Source organism: Pleurodeles waltl, chromosome 4_1, assembly GCF_031143425.1.
Source record: "Pleurodeles waltl isolate 20211129_DDA chromosome 4_1, aPleWal1.hap1.20221129, whole genome shotgun sequence".
Classification (NCBI taxonomy): domain Eukaryota; kingdom Metazoa; phylum Chordata; class Amphibia; order Caudata; family Salamandridae; genus Pleurodeles; species Pleurodeles waltl.
The window spans coordinates 11,045,239-11,060,055 of NC_090442.1; the positions used below are offsets into that span (position 1 = coordinate 11,045,239).

At 49.1% G+C, this 14,817-nt stretch overlaps 1 protein-coding gene across 1 annotated transcript in view; it reads right to left on the bottom strand.

The window, feature by feature from the left end:
- The window catches only part of LOC138287238 (zinc finger protein 664-like), a 946,449-nt gene that overhangs the window by 44,258 nt on the left and 887,374 nt on the right, over positions 1 to 14,817 (bottom strand). The gene's annotated exons all lie outside the window — the stretch shown is intronic.

Sequence of the window (14,817 nt, forward strand, 5' to 3'; positions counted from 1 at the left end):
AACTGGTATACATATCCATAACAGTCCAGGCGTGCCGTTGTTTAACTAGGATTTCTTTAATCTAAAATGAATTACTTGTTTTTTGAAGAAAGATTACTGCACCTAGCAAATGCTGCAAGCCTCCTCTAGGCCTAGCTCTGTCATAGATTCCTCAAGATAGGCACCCCACGAGTTGGCCTGCTTTCCTTCCATCTGGGTCTTTATCTCCAACCTGCAGAGACTAGTCAAAGCTCCTCTTTCTGCAATACGGAGACGCCAACATAATTTCACGAAGGCATTTAGTCGTTTGAATTTTTGATGTTGAAGTCAAAATTCCAAACAAACGTGTGCTGGAGAAGTTTCTTTTGGGAGGCAAAGGACTGCCTTGTAGGCCATTGTTTGAAGCTGATTTAAAGTAGCAGTTTCTTTGCCGTGCCAGAGTTCAACACCATATGTCAGAGAGGTTGAATCGATAGTAAACAAACGACAAATTACGTCCCACAGACACTCCCAGGTATTTATATGAATAAACAGATTCAACCTGCTGGCCTTTTACAAACCACCTGTGTGCTTTATATTTGAAGTCCACCAGCTGCACCACTTTTGTTTTCAGTAAGTTCAGCTCTTGCTTCACAATATAACTTCCCAGAGCATTGATCGATCTTTGAAGGCCAATGGGAGTTTGACTTAGTATTACTATGTCATCTGCATATTGCAGGAACACTATCTTCTCCTTCGCTAATACTGGAGGGTGGCTATCTTCAACTCACAAATATTTATACAAATCTGCTAGATATAAATTATAAAGGCACGTGGCCAAAACACATCCTTGTTTTAAGCCATTCCTTGTACAAATATTTGAAGTGAGTCTATTGCCATCCTCTAACTTCACCTGGACCCACATATCACTATATATGCCAATAATTGCAATTAGCATTTTCTCTGGCATGCCCCAATGCTCCAATTTCCTCCATAGACGGGTTTGCAGCACTCAATCAAAAGCTGACTAAAGATCAATAAAACAGGCAAACAACCTAGATAGAATCACTGTATGATAGCAAAATTATTGCTAGGAGAAAAAGACATTGAAAAGTTTAGTTCCTAACAGGTTTTTCAAGACTTGACGGTTAAGACTGAATCTTGAGTAGTAAAGAATTGCAGCTCTTAGAAGCTAGAATCCAGAACTATCCACTCCCTGCTGCACATTTCTGGAGCCTTGACACTGGAAAATAAATCTGGATTCAGAAGAAAAACGACACAAATGATAATCAGGTTTGTGTCTATGAACAAAAAAGAACGCTCATTTTATAAATTCTGCTTGTGAATGCAGGAACTCAAAAAGTATGTGCTGCCTCGTGAGTAAAGAGAGAACATTTGTGACACAGTTGAGCCTTTCTCAAGCCACAAATAAGATAGACCTCAGCTTTCTAAATCATCTACTTTTGTGTTGCTGGAGCTGCCAAATGTGCAGCCTTCGCATAGCCCAGCCTTGTGCAAACGAAGGAGTCTCCAATAAAATATTCATGGGAATGCATTCCACTGAATTAATAGTAACAAAGCGCCGAGTCCCTGCTGCTGACCACCATCAGCACATCCTAGCAGGGGTAGTTTGGGATGGGGTCGCTTTTAGAACTTGGAAATGAAACTGTTACTTGCTGTTAAATGCCAGAATCAGCACAGCACATCTGTGCCGCCAGAGCGCTGTCCATCCGGGCATGATTCATATTGAATGTTTTGTGAACCAGTGAGTCAAGAGTATCAGCACCTGTGACTATAGAGAGACCGCTTCTGAAGGATACTTCTACCTGCTGATTCCTCACTGTTAGAAATGGAGTTTTTGGTTGGCAGTCAGGTTGCCCTCTGTCCAAGCAAGAACCCTCACTCTAGTCAGGGTAAGTCACACACAATCCAAAATCAGCCTGTGCTCACCCTCCGGTAGCTTGGCACGAGCAGTCAGGCTTAACTTAAAAGGCAATGTGTAAAGCATTTGTGCAATAAATCATACAACACCATAGCATAACACCACAAAAATACACCACACAGTGTTTAGAAAAATATATAATATTCCTGGGTATCTTCAGGTCAAAACGATCAAAGTTGCAATACGAATTTGTAAGATATCACTGAAAAGTGATAGAGAGTGTCTTAAGTCTTTAGAAAGTAAACAAAGTCTCTTTCAAACACAAAGTACCTGGTTTCTGGTGGAAAATCTCCTCAGAGGGCCACAGGAGAAGAGGTGCGTGGAAAACTGGTGTGTGCGTCGATTTCTCCTCAGCACACACGGACTTGCGTCGTTATTTTCCACGCGGGGAGTCGGGCGTCGTCTTCCGGCGCGCGGACAGTCTCTTACTGTGGTTTGCGGGGAGTACCAGATGTCCCGGGTCTGTGCGTGGATTTTCCTGCTTGTTTTCCGGCTGCGTGTCGTTCTGCGGGGCTGCGCGTCGAAGTTTCGATCTCACGGCAGGCGTCGCGTCGATTTCTCCGGCGGAGTCGGGCGGCGTTGTCCTTGCGAGGCCATGCGTCAAAGTTTTGATCTCACGGCAGGCGTCGCGTCGATTTCTCCTGGAAAGTCAGGCAGCGTTGTCCTTGCGAGGCCGTGCGTCAAAGTTTCGATCTCACAGCAGGCGTCGCGTCGATTTCTCCTGCGGAGTCGGGCGGCGTTGTCCTTGCGAGGCCGTGCGTCAAAGTTTTGATCTCACGGCAGGCGTCGCGTCGATTTCTCCCGGGAAGTCGGGCGGCGTTGTCCTTGCGAGGCCGTGCGTCAAAGTTTCGGTCGTCCCGAAGACGTCGCGTTGATCAGCGTCGGTGTGCGGCGTTTTTCTTGCCGCGGAACAAGCTGTGCGTCGAAAAGTTCGGCGCACGGAGCGTCCAAGAGGAAGAGAGAAGTCTTTTTGGTCCTGAGACTTCAGGGAACAGGAGGCAAGCTCTATCCAAGCCCTTGGAGAGCACTTTTACAGCCAGACAAGAGTTCAGCAAGGCAGCAGGCCAACAGCAAGGCAGCAGTCCTTTGTAGAAAAGCGGACAGGTGAGTCCTTTGAGCAGCCAGGCAGTTCTTCTTGGCAGGATGTAGTTTCTGGTTCAGGTTTCTTCTCCAGCAAGTGTCTGATGAGGTAGGGCAGAGGCCCTGTTTTATACTAAGTTGTGCCTTTGAAGTGCGGGTGACTTCAAAGAGTCTCTAAGAAATGCACCAAGCCCCCTTTCAGTTCAATCCTGTCTGCCAGAGTCCCAGTAGGGAGTGTGGCAGTCCTTTGTGTGAGGGCAGGCCCTCCACCCTCCCAGCCCAGGAAGACCCATTCAAAATGCAGATGTATGCAAGTGAGGCTGAGTACCCTGTGTTTGGGGTGTGTCTGAGTGAATGCACAAGGAGCTGTCAACTAAACCTAGCCAGACGTGGATTGAAGGGCACAACAAGATTTTAGTGCAAAGAAATGCTCACTTTCTAAAAGTGGCATTTCTAGAATGGTAATATTAAATCCGACTTCACCAGTCAGCAGGATTTTGTATTACCATTCTGGCCATACTAAATATGACCTTCCTGCTCCTTTCAGATCAGCAGCTGCCACTTCAACACTGTATGAGGGCAGCCCCAATGTTAGCCTATGAAAGGAGCAGGCCTCACAGTAGTGTAAAAACGAATTTAGGAGTTTTACACTACCAGGACATATAACTACACAGGTACATGTCCTGCCTTTTACCTACACAGCACCCTGCTCTAGGGGTTACCTAGGGCACACGTTAGGGATGACTTATATGTAGTAAAAGGGGAGTTCTAGGCTTGGCAAGTACTTTTAAATGCCAAGTCGAAGTGGCAGTGAAACTGCACACACAGGCCTTGCAATGGCAGGCCTGAGACAGGGTTAAGGGGCTACTGAGGTGGGTGGCACAACCAGTGCTGCAGGCCCACTAGTAGCATTTAATCTACCTGCCCTAGGCACATGTAGTGCACTCTACCAGGGACTTACAAGTAAATTAAATAGTCAATCATGGATAAACCAATCAGTAGTACAATTTACCCAGAGAGCATATGCACTTTAGCACTGGTTAGCAGTGGTAAAGTGCCCAGAGGTCAAAAGCCAACAACAACAGGTCAGAAAAAATAGGAGGAAGGAGGCAAAAAGTTTGGGGATGTCCCTGTCAAAAAGCCAGGTCCAACATGACCCCCTACCAGCCTAAAGCCAGGGGAGAACAATCACTATCCTGATGTACTTCCCTGTTTGAGGCGACAGAACAAGGACCCAGGCCCACAACAGCAGGGGCATGCTCCAGTTCTTCGCCTTCCTGACTCCAATTGGATCACTCTGTCCATACTCTCAGGGCCCACTAAGCCAACCCATGGGGAACCTTTCTCCTTACCTGCGGATCCCATCTGTGCAGCACCTAACCTTACTTTGCTCACAGATGTATCCCAGGAGCAGGATAGTACCACCATGACCAACACAGTGGTGTTGCCCACTCTACCCCCGGGGTGTGACACTTGTCCCCTCCCCAGGGATAACTCTGTCCACCCGGACAGCAAGCCACAGTGATTACTGACAGCTGCCAGGGATGAGAGCCAGGCCCCAGGCCTCTCAAAGCTCTCCAACCACTGTGGCTGTGGAGAGTGGGGGGCGGTAGCCCCAGGTGCTGGGCTCCCTTTAACCACTCTCCCTTCCACCAGGTCAGGGATGACAGCCTGAACCTGGTCCTCCCCTCTGGGGCTCTGTACCCTCCCTCCTGGAGCGGTACCCCCAGAGTCCAACATGGTCAGGGTGCTTACAGAAGTCGCCCTGTACCATTCCTCCACCAGTGCAGGGCTGTTAACCTGCAACTGGCCCTCCAACCTGGGGCCTGTACCTTCAGGTTGGACTAGGGCCCGGGGTGAGGCTTCCCTCCCCCTGCCCTCCCTTCTGGGATCCAGCACCCTCCAACTAGGAGTGGCCTCCTCAGAAGACAACATGGTAGGGGCACTGTTATCAGTAGCCCCTCCCTCCAGGTCCGGGGGGACACCCTGAACCTGGTCTTCCAGCCCAGGGTCTGTACCCTCAGACTGGATCACTGCCTGGCCAACCAGGACTTCCTGGGAGGCACACCTACCCCCCACCAGGTCAGAGTTTAACCTCTGCACCTGACCATTCAACTCAGAGTCACCACCCTGAAGTTGAACAATTGCCTGGCACGCCAGGACTTCCTGGAGGGCACACTGACCCTCCACCAGGTCAGAGTTTAACCTCTGAACTGGGCCATTCAACTCAGAGTCACCACCCTGAAGTTGAACAATTGCCTGGCGCACCAGGACTTTCTGGGAGGCACACCTACCTCCCTCCAGGTCAGAGTTTAACCTCTGAGCCTGGTTCCCCAACCCAGGGTCACCACCCTGAGGTTGGGCAATTGCCTGGCACGCCAGGACTTTCTGGGGGGCACACCTACCCCCCACTAGGTCATAGTTTAACCTCTGAACCTGGTCATCCAACCCAGAGTCAACACCCTGAGGTTGGACAATTGCCTGGCACAGCAGGACTTCTTGGGAGGCACACCTACCTCCCACCAGGTCAGAGTTTAACCTCTGAACCTGGGTATCCAACCCAGGGTCACCACCCTGAGGTTGAACAATTGCCTGGCACGCCAGGACTTTCTGGGGGACACACCTACCCCCCACCAGGTCAGAGCTTAACCTCTGAACCCGGTTAGCCAACCCAGAGTCAGCGCTCTGAGGTTGGACCACTGCCTGGTACACCAGGACTTTCTGGGGGGCACACCTACCCCCCAACAGGTCAGAGCTTATCCCCTGAACCTGGTTAGCCAACCCAGAGTCACCACCCTGAGGTTGAACCATTGCCTGGCAGGCCAGGACTTCCAGGGAGGCAGCCCTACCTCCCACCAGGTCAGAGTTTAACCTCTGAGCCTGGTTCCCTAACCCAGGGTCACCACCCTGAGGTTGGGCAATTGCCTGGCACGCCAGGACTTTCTGGGGGGCACACCTACCCCCCACCAGGTCAGAGTTTAACCTCTGAACCTGGTCATCCAACCCAGAGTCAACACCCTGAGGTTGGACAATTGCCTGGCACAGCAGGACTTCTTGGGAGGCACATCTACCTCCCACCAGGTCAGAGTTTAACCTCTGAACCTGGGTATCCAACCCAGAGTCACCACCCTGAGGTTGAATCTTTGCCTGGCATGCCAGGACTTCCCGGGGGGCACTCTCACCCCCCACAAGGGACACACCGTCCCCAAGGGCCACACAAGAGTCTGGTTGGCACAGGTCTCCCGACCTCTGCCCATCCGGCAGAGTCTGGGTTTCCCCCAAACCAGAAACGGTTTCACCTGGGTCATTCCTGGGGGGCTATGCTCTCAGAGCTGTCCCCTGACTCTCAAGGTCCTCCACTGGGGTCTGCAACCCCCTCTCAACCCTATGTCTGGACTTCTGCACCCCCTCCCTAGGAGGGGTACTGCCAGACACCAGAACTGTTGGGATGCTGGCTACAGTCACCCCCCCAAGTTCTTCTGACACTGCGGGGCTTCCCTCAAAAGGTGGCCCTACGGTACAGGCTAGGCTTCCCTCCTGGTGTTCCCCCATGGAACCCTCTAGGACCTGGGACCTACCTGGGACACTACAATCCTTTCCCACCACACTCGGTTGGGAACCACCTAGACCACTCCCTTGGGGTCAGAGAACTCACACTCCACCTGGTGTTGGCGTAGCTCTGGAAAATAAAGACCAGACATATGCTCTCCAGCAATTACATCACTCTGCCCTTCACATGTATTAACCACAGTACCCTTCACCCAACCACCCAGTAACTCAACCTTGGAAAAGCACTCTACTTCACCCTCCTGAGACTGGTGAGACAGTAGCTGTCTGTCCCTGACACTCAACCCATACTCTTCTGGGATGTCTCTACACTCTATATCCAGGACGTCCACCAGGGGGGAACCCTTTTCTCTGTCACTCTCTGCTAGAGTCAGTAAAGTGTCCCTCCCCCCAGTAGGAATATGACTCCCTGTGCCAGTTCCCCAATCCTTCTCAGGGACCCTGTGCATAACGGGAACTACCTCATACCCTTGAACCGCCTGGGGTGTGTCAACTCCCTTCTTCAAGTTGGGCACCACATCTCTGGGCTTGTGCCCTTCTTCAGCAGTACTAGATGCAAGATTTTTGCTGCCACCATCTGAACTGGACTCAGCCCTTCCGGCCTCCAGTTTCAGCTCTTTACAGCTCAGCTCTTGAGCTGCAATCTTTTCTTCTTCCAGGGCTAAGAGTCTTTTTGCCTCAACCTCTGCAAGATACTCCTCTAATTGTTGCTCCTGTCGCCTTTGACGTCGGAGCCATTCATCTATTTCTGGGTCACTGTCCAACTCTGAGTAGTCTTCCTCCTCATGTGAGCAGTCTTCCTCCTCATGTGCGTAGTCCTCCTCCTCATCTGAGGGGTACTTAGTCATTTGGTTTCTTGCTGCCTCTCTCTCTGCCCATCTTTCCTCCCCCCAGACTATGTAGTGATGGAGCACCTCCGCCTTAGTAGATCTCCTTGCTACAGGAAGGCCCCATTTTCTGCAAAGCTTCCTTAGGTCAGCCTTAGTGAGGTGGTCAGTACGAACAAAGAATGAGTAGGTACACAATCCCATTCTGATAAGATCTTATCAGCAAAAAAACAAAATCCAAAGTCCAAAATATCAATAGTATATCCAGGAGGACATCAGAGAACCAAAAGCCAAAAAAGATGAAAAATCAAGTTGACCTTCAACTGTGGGTAGGTAGTGAAATACTTAGCTACTGTATGTCACTGCACAAACACAAGTCCTATCCTCACCGCTGATCACCAATGTTAGAAATGGGGTTTTTGGTTGGCAGTCAGGTTGCCCTCTGTCCAAGCAAGAACCCTCACTCTAGTCAGGGTAAGTCACACACAATCCAAAATCAGCCTGTGCTCACCCTCCGGTAGCTTGGCACGAGCAGTCAGGCTTAACTTAGAAGGCAATGTGTAAAGCATTTGTGCAATAAATCATACAACACCATAGCATAACACCACAAAAATACACCACACAGTGTTTAGAAAAATATATAATATTTATCTGGGTATCTGTAGGAAAGTACCATCTTGCCTGGCATGTTACCCCCATTTTTCACTGTATATATGTTGTTTTAGTTGTATGTGTCACTGGGACCCTGGTAACCCAGGGCCCCAGTGCTCATAAGTGTGCCTGAATGTGTTACCTGTGTAGTGACTAACTGTCTCACTGAGGCTCTGCTAATCAGAACCTCAGTGGTTATGCTCTCTCATTTCTTTCCAAATTGTCACTAACAGGCTAGTGACCATTTTTACCAATTTACATTGGCTTACTGGAACACCCTTATAATTCCCTAGTATATGGTACTGAGGTACCCAGGGTATTGGGGTTCCAGGAGATCCCTATGGGCTGCAGCATTTCTTTTGCCACCCCGAGGGAGCTCTGACAATTCTTACACAGGCCTGCCACTGCAGCCTGAGTGAAATAACGTCCACGTTATTTCACAGCCATTTTACACTGCACTTAAGTAACTTATAAGTCACCTATATGTCTAACCTTTACCTGGTAAAGGTTAGGTGCAAAGTTACTTAGTGTGAGGGCACCCTGGCACTAGCCAAGGTGCCCCCACATTGTTCAGAGCCAATTCCCTGAACTTTGTGAGTGCGGGGACACCATTACACGCGTGCACTACATATAGGTCACTACCTATATGTAGCTTCACCATGGTAACTCCGAATATGGCCATGTAACATGTCTATGATCATGGAATTGCCCCCTCTATGCCATCCTGGCATGGTTGGGACAATCCCATGATCCCAGTGGTCTGTAGCACAGACCCTGGTACTGCCAAACTGCCCTTCCTGGGGTTTCACTGCAGCTGCTGCTGCTGCCAACCCCTCAGACAGGCAGCTGCCCTCCTGGGGTCCAGCCAGGCCTGGCCCAGGATGGCAGAACAACGAACTTCCTCTGAGAGAGGGTGTGACACCCTCTCCCTTTGGAAAATGGTGTGAAGGCAGGGGAGGAGTAGCCTCCCCCAGCCTCTGGAAATGCTTTGTTGGGCACAGAGGTGCCCAATTCTGCATAAGCCAGTCTACACCGGTTCAGGGACCCCTTAGCCCCTGCTCTGGCGCGAAACTGGACAAAGGAAAGGGGAGTGACCACTCCCCTGACCTGCACCTCCCCTGGGAGGTGTCCAGAGCTCCTCCAGTGTGCTCCAGACCTCTGCCATCTTGGAAACAGAGGTGCTGCTGGCACACTGGACTGCTCTGAGTGGCCAGTGCCACCAGGTGACGTCAGAGACTCCTGCTGATAGGCTCCTTCAGGTGTTAGTAGCCTATCCTCTCTCCTAGGTAGCCAAACCCTCTTTTCTGGCTATTTAGGGTCTCTGTCTCTGGGGAAACTTTAGATAACGAATGCATGAGCTCAGCCGAGTTCCTCTGCATCTCTCTCTTCACCTTCTGATAAGGAATCGACCGCTGACCGCGCTGGAAGCCTGCAAACCTGCAACATAGTAGCAAAGACGACTACTGCAACTCTGTAACGCTGATCCTGCCGCCTTCTCGACTGTTTTCCTGCTTGTGCATGCTGTGGGGGTAGTCTGCCTCCTCTCTGCACCAGAAGCTCCGAAGAAATCTCCCGTGGGTCGACGGAATCTTCCCCCTGCAACCGCAGGCACCAAAAAGCTGCATTACCAGTCCCTTGGGTCTCCTCTCAGCACGACGAGCGAGGTCCCTCGAATCCAGCGACTCTGTCCAAGTGACCCCCACAGTCCAGTGACTCTTCAGTCCAAGTTTGGTGGAGGTAAGTCCTTGCCTCACCTCGCTGGGCTGCATTGCTGGGAACCGCGACTTTGCAAGCTACTCCGGCCCCTGTGCACTTCCGGCGGAAATCCTTTGTGCACAGCCAAGCCTGGGTCCACGGCACTCTAACCTGCATTGCACGACTTTCTAAGTTGGTCTCCGGCGACGTGGGACTCCTTTGTGCAACTTCGGCGAGCACCGTTTCACGCATCCTCGTAGTGCCTGTTTCTGGCACTTCTCCGGGTGCTACCTGCTTCAGTGAGGGCTCTTTGTCTTGCTCGACGTCCCCTCTCTCTTCAGGTCCAATTTGCGACCTCCTGGTCCCTCCTGGGCCCCAGCAGCGTCCAAAAACGCCAAACGCACGATTTGCAGCTAGCAAGGCTTGTTGGCGTTCTTTCGGCGGGAAAACACTTCTGCACGACTCTCCACGGCGAGAGGGATCCGTCCACCAAAGGGGAAGTCTCTAGCCCTTTTCGTTCCTGCAGAAACCTCAGCTTCTTCTGTCCAGTCGAAGCTTCTTTGCACCCGCAGCTGGCATTTCCTGGGCATCTGCCCATCTCCGACTTGCTTGTGACTTTTGGACTTGGTCCCCTTGTTCCACAGGTACCCTAGATTGGAAATCCACAGTTGTTGCATTGCTGGTTTGTGTCTTTCCTGCATTATTCCTCTAACACGACTATTTTGTCCTTAGGGGAACTTTAGTGCACTTTGCACTCACTTTTCAGGGTCTTGGGGAGGGTTATTTTTCTAACTCTCACTATTTTCTAATAGTCCCCGCGACCCACTACAAGGTCACATAGGTTTGGGGTCCATTCATGGTTCGCATTCCACTTTTGGAGTATATGGTTTGTGTTGCCCCTATCCCTATGTTTCCCCATTGCATCCTATTGTAACTATACATTGTTTGCACTGTTTTCTAAGACTATGCTGCATATTTTTGCTATTGTGTATATATATCTTGTGTATATTTCCTATCCTCTCACTGAGGGTACACTCTAAGATACTTTGGCATATTGTCATAAAAATAAAGTACCTTTATTTTTAGTATAACTGTGTATTGTGTTTACTTATGATATTGTGCATATGACACTAAGTGGTACTGTAGTAGCTTCACACGTCTCCTAGTTCAGCCTAAGCTGCTCTGCTAAGCTACCATTATCTATCAGCCTAAGCTGCTAGACACCCTATACACTAATAAGGGATAACTGGGCCTGGTGCAAGGTGCAAGTACCCCTTGGTACTCACTACAAGCCAGTCCAGCCTCCTACATTGGTTGTGCAGTGGTGGGATAAGTGCTTGAGACTACTTACCACTCTTGTCATTGTACTTTTCATAAGAGAAAAATATACAAAACAAGGTCAGTGTATATACACATAGCCAAAAAGTTTTGCATTTCCTCTTTTCACTCTTTTCTAAGTGCTGAAAAGTACTTCTAAACTTTCAAAAAGTTCTTAAAAGTTTAAAAAGGTTTTTTCTGTCTTTCCAAAAAGTTCTGAAAACTTTTTTCTCTTTTTCTATCACTTTAACTCTCTCTACAAAATGTCTGGCACAGGCCAAAGTGTTGATCTGTCCAAACTTGCATATGACAACCTTAGCTGGAAAAGAGCAATGAGTCTCTGTATAGAGAGAGGTTTGAGTGTAGGGAAGAATCCTGCCTTGGAACTGTTACTTAACATGCTTAGAGAACAGGATAAGGCCATAGGTGCCCCATCTGTTGAAAAAGTACCTAATAGTTCCCAATCTGATTCAGGGACTCCCCCAGGAAAAGATTCAGGAAAGAAACTTCCTAGCCTGCCCATTACTAGACAGTCTAGCATAGATGGTAATGATGATGAGCCACACCAGAGAAATAGTGTTGTCTCACATCATAGCAAAAGCATATATTCTCACCATACTGGTAGTAATGTTTCTGTAAACCAAGCTGTTAGGGTGCCTTCTGTTCATTCCCATCATAGCTCTGTTTCTAGAAATGTCCCTCCCACCAACCATGATGACAGAATGTTAGAGAGGGAACTCAATAAGTTGAGGGTGGAACAAACCAGACTGAAGCTTAAAAAGCAACAGCTGGATTTGGATAGACAGTCTTTTGAATTAGAGAAGGAAAGACAGAAGTTGGGTTTAGATACCCATGGTGGCAGCAGCAGTATTCCCCATAGTCATCCTGCAAAAGAGCATGATTCCAGGAATCTGCACAAGATAGTTCCCCCTTATAAGGAGGGGGATGACATTAACAAGTGGTTTGCTGGACTTGAGAGGGCCTGTGTTGTACAGGATGTCCCTCAAAGGCAGTGGGCTGCTATCCTATGGCTATCATTTAGTGGAAAAGGTAGGGATAGGCTCCTTACTGTGAAAGAAAATAATGCTAATAATTTCCAAGTTCTTAAGAATGCACTCCTGGATGGTTATGGCTTAACCACTGAACAGTACAGGATAAAGTTCAGAGAGACCAAAAAGGAGTCTTCACAAGACTGGGTTGATTTCATTGACCAGGCAGTGAAGGCCTTGGAGGGGTGGTTACATGGCAGTAAAGTTACTGATTATGACAGCCTGTATAACTTAATCCTGAGAGAGCATATTCTTAATAATTGTGTGTCTGATTTGTTGCACCAGTACTTGGTGGAGTCTGATCTGACCTCTCCCCAAGAATTGGGAAAGAAGGCAGACAAATGGGTCAGAACAAGAGTGAACAGAAAAGTTCATACAGGGGGTGACAAAGATGGCAACAAAAAGAAGGATGATAAGTCTTCTGACAAGGGTGGGGACAAATCTAAAAATGAGTCTTCATCAGTCCCACAAAAACACTCTGGTGGGGGTGGTGGGTCCAAATCCTCCTTTAATCAGAACAAGGAAAAGAAACCATGGTGCTATTTATGTAAAATAAAAGGCCATTGGACAACAGATCCCAGTTGTCCAAAGAAAGGCACCACTGCTCCTACCACTACAACCCCTACTGCTACACCTAGTGTCCCTACTAATAGCAGTGGTGGTGGGAGCAAACCTACTAATAGCCAATCCAAGGGAGTAGCTGGGCTCACTTTTGGTAATTTAGTTGGGGTTGGTCTGATTAGGGAGACCACAGAGGCTACTTTAGTATCTGAAGGGGCTATTGATTTAGCCACTTTGGTTGCTTGCCCCCATAACTTGGAGAAGTACAAGCAACTAACCCTAATAAATGGTGTTGAGGTCCAGGCCTACAGGGACACAGGTGCCAGTGTCACAATGGTGATTGAGAAACTGGTGCACCCTGAACAACACATACTTGGACACCAGTACCAAGTAACCGATGCTCACAACATAACACAAAGCCACCCCATGGCTGTTGTAAATCTCAACTGGGGGGGGGTAACTGGTCCAAAGAAAGTTGTGGTAGCTTCAGATTTACCTGTAGACTGTCTATTAGGGAATGATTTGGAGACATCAGCTTGGTCAGATGTGGAGTTGGAGGCCCATGCAGCAATGCTGGGCATCCCAGGGCATATTTTTGCTTTGACAAGGGCTCAGGCCAAAAAGCAAAAAGGACAGGGAAGCTTGGATCCTGGAACAATGGACCAAGTGCTCCCTAAAGCTAGGGCTAGTAGAAGCAAACCACTTCCTACTATCCCTCCCTCTACAGTGGATTCTACTTCTGAGGAAGAAGAATTCCCTCCCTGTGCAGAACCTACACCAGAGGAGCTGGAAGCAGACACTGCTGAGCTTTTGGGTGAAGGGGGGCCTGCCAGAGAGGAGCTGAGTGTGGCACAGCAAACCTGTCCCACATTAGAGGGTCTCAGACAGCAAGATGTCAAACAGGCTAATGGGGATGTCAGTGACTCTCACAGAGTTTACTGGGAGGACAACCTCTTGTACACTGAGCATAGGGATCCTAAACCTGGAGCTGCCAGGAGATTAGTGATTCCTCAGGAGTACAGAAAGTTCCTCCTAACACTGGCACATGACATTCCCCTAGCTGGGCACCTGGGTCAAATGAAAACTTGGGACAGATTGGTTCCATTGTTTCATTGGCCTAGGATGTCTGAGGACACAAAGGAATTTTGTAAGTCCTGTGAAACCTGTCAAGCCAGTGGCAAGACAGGTGGCACTCCAAAGGCACCCTTTATCCCACTGCCTGTGGTTGGGGTTCCCTTTGAAAGGGTAGGGGTTGACATAGTTGGCCCCCTTGACCCTCCTACTGCTTCAGGCAATAGGTTTATCTTGGTGGTAGTGGACCATGCCACAAGATATCCTGAAGCTATTCCTTTAAGGACCACTACAGCACCTGCAGTGGCAAAGGCCCTCCTGGGAATATTTTCCAGGGTGGGCTTCCCAAAGGAAGTGGTATCAGACAGGGGAAGCAATTTCATGTCTGCATACTTAAAGGCCATGTGGAAGGAGTGTGGTGTAACGTACAAGTTCACAACACCCTATCATCCACAAACAAATGGACTGGTGGAGAGATTTAATAAAACTCTCAAAGGCATGATTATGGGTCTCCCTGAAAAACTCCGCAGGAGATGGGATATCCTTCTACCATGCCTCCTTTTTGCCTACAGGGAGGTACCCCAGAAAGGAGTGGGCTTCAGCCCCTTTGAACTTCTTTTTGGACACCCTGTTAGGGGTCCACTCACACTTGTAAAGGAGGGTTGGGAACAACCTGTAAAAGCTCCTAAGCAGGATATTGTGGATTATGTACTTGGCCTCAGATCAAGGATGGCTGAGTACATGAAAAAGGCCAGTAAAAACCTTCAGGCCAGCCAAGAGCTCCAGAAGCAATGGCATGATCAGAAAGCTGTTTTGGTTCAGTACCAACCAGGGCAGAAAGTGTGGGTCTTGGAGCTTGTGGCCCCAAGAGCACTCCAAGATAAATGGAGTGGACCCCACACAATTGTTGAAAAGAAGGGTGAAGTCACCTACTTGGTTGACTTAGGCACTGCCAGGAGTCCCCTTAGGGTGCTCCATGTCAACCGCCTGAAACCCTACTATGACAGGGCTGATCTCACCCTGCTCATGGCAACAGATGAGGGACAGGAAGAAGACAGTGATCCTCTACCTGATCTCTTCTCTTCCACAGAACAAGATG